Genomic DNA, 9,358 nt, shown 5'->3' with positions numbered 1-9,358 from the left:
AAAATTTATATATGGACATTTTTTATTAGAAGCATTTTAATTATTAAGCCGATAGGCTAGCTTTTTAGCCCGGAAAATTGTCAGCCTTCTGACAACCCATCGAAAAAAATAGTTTCCAGTCGATGATGAAATTTTCGATTGGCAAGGTTTTCATTTAAAATTGTATTAATTTTTGGCAAGATGTATGTAGTACATCTTCTACGTATTTGTCAACGAAGTTAATTCATTTGAGTTGAACATTAATGGTTGTGCACACGGTAAACATCTTAACTTGCCTTGAACATTGATGGCTCTGCAAAGAAGGTTTTCAAAGGCTTTTTGATATCTACATTTGGGTTTCGTTGATTGGTTTGTTATCTAGAGTTGGGTTTTTAAGTGTTGGGTATATTTGAATTGTGTTTAGTATTCGAAGAAGAAGAGGCTATTCAGAGGTTTCCTGTTGTTTGCAGTTGAGTCTTTAACTACTATGTGCTACAAGAGGATCAATTGTGTTTACTTTTTGGAGAACGAGACGATATTTAGAGGTTTCTTGCTATTTGCACCTACGGTTTTAACTTTTGAAGGTAAGATGTCTTTTTGGTTTGACTTCAATATCTTTTGATGTTGTGTTTTCTAGTGTTATGCACAATCTTTTGTGATTTTGTGTGTGACGTGTTTATTTGTAACTAGGGCTTCATGGTAAATTTCCCCTTATCATAGTCGTCGACTATTTTCTCCTATTTTATGTTTGGAATCTATGTGAGGAGCAAGAAAGTTGTCACAAGATCAAGATCAATCAATATGTTTCAGGTATGTATACCTTAATCATTTGATACTTTCAACATTGTTATTTGCAAATGATATAATCTTTTATATAATCGGTGAGTTGTGGTTTGCATTCATTCGGATTTAGGGTTTGCCATCAATTATTGTTGAAAAAAAATCAGTTGATCATTCCTATACAGGTACTCCCATATAGCTTAAAAAGAACTGGTTGTACATCTTAAAACATTTTATTTTTATAGCACATATAAACTTGTATGGTGGCATAAATCTCTTTGAAAAGTAGGGTTGTAATATAGCAACCCTACTCCCACTCTCATACATACTCATGGAATACGAAAGAGCCTAGGGAGGTGACACACTTTGGGCTACTTCTTGTGTCGAAAAGAGAGTTGAGGATCACCTCTTAGGTTTTCTATTCCTTTGCTTCAAATGCAATAGAGGAATGATGCAAAAATGCAATCTAACCTAGAATGCAAGTAAACAAGCAAACCCTAATCTGGAAATGCAGATCAAAGGACAACTATTATACTACTGAAAAGTACAAATCAAAAGGAAAAATTAGAGGTGTACCTATGTCTGAAATCTAAGCAGAAATGTTTGGGACCAGGGTGCCACGCCACTGTCCCGATTCTGCAAGTCGAGAGTTGCAACTAACAGGACGAGTTCTGAAGCCTGCAAGACACTGTTCTACCAAATCATACTGACAGAGGGCAGGACCATGGTACCACGCCGCTATCCTTGGCAGGACCAGGGCGCCACTCCCCTTTCCTTGGGGTTTTTGTTGAGATCTGCAACCAAAAATTGTTTGTGTGCTCTTCTGGTCCCGAAACTTCCAGCAATGCTCAGATTCAAACCTATACTTGAAGCTAAAAAACAGGGTTTGGGGTGGCTATATAGGGTTTTGCCTTAGTCAAACCCCTGTGTTTATTATTTCCACCTCCACAAATAACCGATAATATACTGAAAATGTGTCTGCAAGATCGTAAAATGAAAGCAAATAATCTAGAGCAACCCTAAAGAGTAAACCCTAACTGCTTATAATTGATAAAGTAAGTGCTCTAAATCCATGATGCAAAGTGATCTAAAGCATGAATATAAATAAAAATGAAGCTCCTATAAAGACATGGAAACAACATGAAACCATACCCAACCCCAAGGGAGAGGTACAAGCCAATCTTCAGTCAATGATTTCCTATTATTCTTCTACATCTTCAAAATCCCCTAATTGATAAATTGATGCTTGATGAATGTTTGGTAGATGAATGTTGAATGTTGTCGAAGACTTCAAATATCTACTCTTTCACTGCAAATAAGGCTCTTATGCTCCCAAAAACCTGCTCTTAGATTCTTAGAAGAAGCCCCCTTCAAATGAAGAAAGAGAGTTATTAAGTATGAAACCCTAGATCTTAATTTCATGTTTAGGTCGACCTAGGATTTGAATTTCCCACCGATATTTTGGGGTTAAGCATTATAATATCATAGGGTTGTGCTCCCGAAATTTTGAGGAAAAAATTGAGGACCATGTGCATTCCCGCCATGATCCGACCAACTTTTCACCAAATTTTTGGGGCCTTTAGATATGATGATATTAGAGCGCATCCCACAGTTATAGCTGATTTCGAGATGTTTTGATATGCTAAATCAAGCCTAAACGATCAAAATAAGACATAATTAGGGTTTACGATTAAATGATTTATTGGAGGAATAAAATGAAAAGGGGCATGCTTAGGATAAAGGGCCCAACTTTATAACATGTAAAGTGATGAAATATGACTTTAGATTTCATTAAATTAATTAATTAAAGGCTTAAAGGGGAATTAGAAATGCAAGACACACTAAGGCGGGTGCTAACCTAAGTGTGAAGTAGTACCATCCTAGCAAGGGTGTATAATTTACGACGCTACATTTAGCCCCCACTTTAGCAGTCATATGACACTATGTGCATATGCAAGCTAAAGTACAAAAAAGTAAACATCTTTTTGAAAAAGGATAAGCCATAAGTTGTCAGATGAAGCCCCTAGCGGTATCTGCAGTACACAATTAGGACCCACACCCTACAAAACCACATGTTAGATCACAAAATCCCCTAATGCTTACTAAGGGAGGTGATGAAATTTGCGGGTAGCTATCTGCCCCCTTGTCTCGGCTTGCTAATTAGTGAGGTGAAACAAGGTACCATGTTTACCACAATGAATTAGAATGAAAACCTTGATGAACATATTCACAACAAGGCTCGATTTTGCATCCAAACGCTTTATGGAACCAATGCGAAGCAAGAGGGAGAATCCACAATTCCAACACTACTGACGGTGCAAAAATCAGAGCTCTCTAGCTCAAGATATGATAAATTGAAGAAAAAGTGCAGAAATTAGGGTTTTAACTTAAAAACATAAAGTGAAAAAGTTCACAACACATAAATATGAAAGTGACACCTTCATTTGTCACTTTTTGAATTTTTGGTACTATTCATTGCAGAGGAACCCACATATTAGCCATCATGCCTCAACATCGACTTGAGTGACCTACGAGGATTAAGATCCTGCGCGAGTTCGTACTCGTCGGCCGACCACTCGACGAGGTGAGTTGACCTTCCATTGACTCTCTTTTGACTTTTTCATGCTTTCACAAATTTAGGGATGGTGATGTCATCGCCAAGACCAGGTCCATGCCCCCTCTTCAAGCACCTTGGGGTCCTAGGGCGCCCTGGTCCACTCAGGACACCTTGGTCCTTGGCCGAGGCGACCAGTGGCGACACGGGATCAGGCAATTGAATGTTAGAATAGATAAAATGAATGCTTTTATTATATTATAATAATGATGATTGATTACTGATGATAAGATGTTTCAGTTTTTGCAGACACTACCATACATTCGTGAGCATACTGTCAGGCTCACCTTCCAAAGCCTTCGGGAGCAGATCCCAAGGCTGTCAGTGGGGGAGAGGGAGTTGTTTCATACAGTGGACTTGTGGTATGCGATGACTATTCCCGCCATCAGATTCCATTTTGCAATGTTGATGGCATTGATGGAGAGATGGGATGCACACGCCTCGACGTTCCTGTTACCTATGGGGGAGATGACAGTCACCCTTGAGGATGTATACTGCATCTTGTGCCTTCCCATCAGGGGGGAGATCGTGAGATATCGATCCGACCGTACCAAGGAGGATTATAGGAGAGAGTAGGTGTATGTTATGGGGAGAGTGGTACTTGGTAAGAAGAGGGGTCATATAATGGTCAGGGGGCTCCTACACCCTACCGACAAGGTTCCATTAGTGAGGCAACTCATGATCGTGACCCTTGCATTAGCCATGTGCCCTAATGGGCATGACACACACATGCATGGAGGACTCATCTACATTATCTGAGCAATGGAGAGACATAGGAGGGTATACTCTTGGGGTCGAAGCATACTCGTGCATCTCTATCATGATCTTGGGGAATATGTATTTGGGAAGGGATGCAACTTAATGACATGCACGCTACTACAAGTGTGGATGTTTGAGCATATTACCTACACTAGGTCTATTGGAGCTCTTGTAGACTTAGTCCCAAAGTAGCCTAGGGTATTTACTTATCCACTTACCCACGAGTGGCGATTCAGCAATCTCCTGCATTGGAGGCGGATCTTAGAGAGATTGACAGTGGGAAGATTCATATGGAGACCCTACCTTAAGATGCACTAATGGGTAGGGATACACAGGTAGTTGTTCAACATGCAGAGGAACCGTCTACCAGAGGGGCGGTACATGGTGCAGGAGCACCTAGCTTTTTACCATCTTGTTGATGCATTTTACAGATTTTGGTGTGATAGTCCTTATTTTGGATCAGTGTTTGAATAATGGACCACTTAGAGGTCCACATGTGTGTTTGATAGTCATTAGAAGGGTGATTGTCACCAAGGTTGTTTGTTTTCACAAATTTGGCTTATGGGCCCTTGTAAGCCTAAAATGGCATAAATTTGCATTATGATGTAAAATGTCTTGAAAAGCCTCATTAGGCATTTAGGAATGTCATTTTGATGTTAGGGAGTCATCCTAGGAGGTTTAGTATGAGTAGAAAGGCATAAAAGGCAAAAATGCACATTTGAGCAAAAGTTGTCATTGTTGCTTGACAACTTTTAGCAACTTTTTTAGCAACTTTGCATTTTTTAGCAAATCGGTGGTTAGGAAACCGATGAAGAGTTAGTTATGGAAAAAATGGAATATAAAATGCTCCTTGAATGATTGTACATGGGTTGGAATATCTTTGAGCAAGTTTGAATAGAATTTGAAGACAATTTCCAGATTTTACCTTGTATTTTGTCATTTTTGTAGCAACAGTCCGTACCAAATGGATTGACCTTTCTATTGTTATTTCATGGTCGTTTAGTGTATGATATTGTATTTCTCAGGAGATGTTTGTATCTTTCCTTAGTGCAATTTTGAAGTGTGTTTACAAATTATCTCTTATTGTACTGCTCTCGGTCTGAGCAAGGGTTCAAGAGCCCAATCATGGTTCCAACTTGAAATCCCTTGAGTTTTGCTCAATGAACCTTGGGATTCAAGTCATTAAACCCTTGTAATTCTTTTTGGGATGGCATGTAAGTTATTGGGAAGCAACTTGCTATCATTTCCTAGGCAAGCTCTGTCATAGCCCGGTTAGGAATATGATTGATAATTCTGTATTTGCTTGTAGGGATGATCAATTGTGAATGTGCCAAGTGTTTGGCATGGAAGTGTTATGCAGGGTAGAGTCTCAGTGAAGAGGTGGAGGTGTGACAGGGTGTAGAAGTCATTAAAACCTTTTGAAGAAGACTGCTAACTCCTAAACCCTCAAAAGTGTCATTTTGGGATCTGTACCAGTACAGACAGACCAGACTGCCTACCCTAGTGGATCCAAAATTTGTCCAAAAGGGTACTCAGATCACCAAAGGTGTTGGAAGGTTCTTTGAGTTATTTTTTATTAGTTTCCCAAAAACCGGCAAGGTAGGGCTAATTGGGGCTCTAGGGCTACTAGGCCTAGAAAATAGGAAGAAGAGGGAGCGATGGGAAAATGGTGGAAATCCAGTTGAAGAACCGCATGAATGGAATTGAAGCACCTATAAAACACCCCCTAAAACTCCTACAATTACATGTTGGAGGTTTGGATAGTTTAAAGGTTGGATTTACCATAGTGAATCTCAACCATGCTTGAAGCAACTATTGAGCACAAATTGATAGGGAGCACTCCAAGAGAGTTTGAGTGTTTGACTTGTTAATGGATAAGTGAAGAGTGGTAGGAGCCCACTAAACAATCATTTAACTACGTATTGAGCAAGGTGAAACTCTCTTTGAGAACCTCTCCCCATCAAAGTGGTATCAGAGTGAGCTAAGATTTGGGAAGAAGCCAGTTCATGTCAGAGACTGAGTCAGTAGGAGAAAATAGCCTCAGGATGGTGACCAATGCAGAGTTAGCCAAGAAGGTAGAAGATCAAGAGGAAGAGAATAGACTCCTCAGGGTAAGACGACAATTGTTGGAGAGCAAACTAGACGTAGTTGAAGACAAGACTAAGAAGGTAACATTCAAAATTAATGAAGGGAAGGGTAAAGAAATAGTAGAAGAGGATGGCACACCTGAACTAGATTCTATACTATTTGAATAACCTTTCCTTAGAGCCATCAAAGCCTTAGGAGGGAAGTCCCTAGAAGGAGTGCCACTTTTTAATGGAAAAATGGAACCAGAAGTAGTCATGGAATGGATTGAAGGATTGGAGAATCGTTGTGAATTTGATGGGATTAGCACAAAAGGTGAAGGTAGCCAAATCTAGATTAAGAGGAGCAACCTTGAATTGGTGGAAGTTCATCCAAGAGGAGAGACAAAAGGAGGGTAAGAACTCAATTGCCACTTGGAAAGGAATGCTAGCCAAGGTGAAAGAAGCATATATCCCTGAAGACTATGAAATTCAATTACACGAGAGGAGACAAAACTTGAGACAAATAGAACTAGATGTGAGCAGCTACACTGAGGAATTTTAGAAGTTGTGTCTGAGATCTAAGGTGGTAGAAGATGAAAACATCAAGGTAGCGAGGTGCTTGAATGGCTTGAGATGGAATATACAAGAAGAGTTGAGTGTGTTGTGTCCTAGTACTGTTCATAAGTGTTATCAATTGGCACTCAAGGTGGAAGAGAAGAGTAAAAAGAACCAAGAGCAAAGCAATAGAGGTAGAGGTAGGGGAAGAGATGGCAAAGGTCATAGAGGTAGCTATGGCGAAAGAAGTGTAGACCAAAGATCCCAAGGGGAATCCAAGTTGGTAGAGAAAAGTGGGGGTTCCAATAGAAAGAGTAGCTATAGAGGAAGGGGATCTACCAACTCTGGTAGAGGAAGGTCTAGTGGATCAGGAAGAGGGTCCTATTTCGCCACAATGAAGTGCTACAATTGTCATCAACTTGGACACCGACCTATAGATGTCCTAAGAAGTATTCTTCATCCCAAGGAGGTGAGAGGAGAGTAAGTTATATTCAAGAAGATACAACAAATGTGAAAGCATCAGAAGTGAGTTTAGATTATGAGGTTGGAGAGAATCTCATGATGGGAAGAGTTTTGATCAAAGAATTGGTTGAGGAGGAACCTAACCAAAGAAGATCCTTGTTTAGGATAAAGTGCAAGATTATGGGAAAAGTGTGTAGAGTGGTGGTGGATTCAAGGTCCACTGATAACATAGTATCGGAAGAAGCAGTAAGTAAGCTCAACTACAAAGAATCCCACATAGTGATCCTTATAGGGTTACTTGGCTCAACAAGGACATGTTCTAGTGAATCAACAAACTTGAGTAGAGTTCACTATAGGAGGCTACAAGGACAAAATCTTGTGTGACATCTTGCCAATGGATGCTTGCCACCTACTCCTAGGTAGGCCTTGGCAGTTTGACAGAAAAACAATACACCGTGGGGAAAAGAATGCCTATACTTTTCAAAAAGATGGGATTACCTATAAAATTCAGTCCATAGGAGATCAAGAAGAGTGGAGACCTAAAGGCCCCAATGTGTTGCTAGTTGGTGAGAAGGAGTTCATTAACACTCTCAAGGAAGGAGAAGGAGTGGGGTTTGCACTTGTAGTAAAACCAAAAGAAGAAAGCAAGGATAAGAAAGTATGCATTCCCAATGAAGTGTAACAAATTCTAAATCAGTTTAAGGATATTATCAGTGATGGAACACCTGCAACCTTTCCTCCTCAACGTGCCATAAGTCACCAAATTGACTTCATACCCAGAGCCTCATTGGCTAATAAGACAACTTATAAAATGACACCGGAGTAGAATAAAGAGGTAGCTAAGCAAATACAAGAACTCTTGGACAATGGTCTAATAAGGAAGAGCATTAGCCCATGTGCAATTCCCATAATTTTGGCCCAAAAGAAGGGAGGTACTTGGAGACTTTGCACTGATTCTAGAGCTATCAACTGGATTACAATCAAGTATAGGTTTCCCATTCTAAGAATTGAAGATTTGATGTATTGTTTAGGAGGTGTTGAATACTTCACCAAGATATACCTCAAGAGTGGTTACCACCAAATCAGAATCAAGGAGGGAGATGAATGGAAGACAACATTCAAGACCACATAATGACTTTATGAATGGCTTGTTATGCCATTTGGACTCACAAATGCCCCTAGCACATTCATGAGACTCGTGAATGAAGTACTCAAGGATTATATTGGTAAATTTGTTGTTGTTTATTTAGATGAGATCTTGATTTTTAGCAAGTTTAAAGAGGGACATCTTGAGCATATAGAGATTGTATTGAAGAAATTATGTGATGAGCAACTAACTATCAATTTGGAGAAATGTGAGTTCATGAAATAGGAGTTGATATATCTTGGGTTTGTAATCTCAATTGGTGATTTGAAGATGGATACCTCTAAGGTGGACACCACAATCAGTTGGCCTACACCTAAGACAACAAGTGAAGTAAGGATTTTTCATGGTTTGGCACAATTTTATAGAAAGATCATCAAAGGATTCAGTGAAATATGTGCACCCATGTTTGACACAATCAAAGGAGGTGTGAAGACTAAGTTTCAATGGACAAAAGAAGCACAAAGAGGATTTTATCTCTTAAAGACAAAGGTGGCTACTCAACCGGTACTAGTTCTTCCAATATTTGACAAGCTCTTCACCATTGAATATGATGCAAGCAACATAACAGTTGGAGCAGTCTTAAGTCAAGACAATAGACCGGTTGCATTTTTTAGTGAGAATCTCAATGATGCTAAGAAAAGGTATTCTTCTTATGATTTGGAGTTATATGTACTTGTTCAATCACTTAGGAAATGGAGGCATTATTAGTTGCCTAAAGCATTTGTGATTTATACTGACAACCAAGCTCTTAGTTTTCTCAATTCACAAGAGAATTTGAATCATAGGCATATCAAATGGGTAGAGTATCTGCAGTCATATACTTTCACCATTAAACATAAGAAAGGTCAATGCAATAGAGTTGTTGATGCATTAAGTAGAAGGTTGCTAATAGTGCAAGAAGTGCACCTCAAGATCATTGGAGTGGATAGTTTCAAGGGGTTATACCAAGATGATGAAGACTTTGCCGCCATCTACAGGGTTTGTCAAGAGTTTAGA

Source organism: Cryptomeria japonica, chromosome 10, assembly GCF_030272615.1.
Source record: "Cryptomeria japonica chromosome 10, Sugi_1.0, whole genome shotgun sequence".
NCBI lineage: Eukaryota > Viridiplantae > Streptophyta > Pinopsida > Cupressales > Cupressaceae > Cryptomeria > Cryptomeria japonica.
This window is presented reverse-complemented; position numbering follows the sequence as displayed.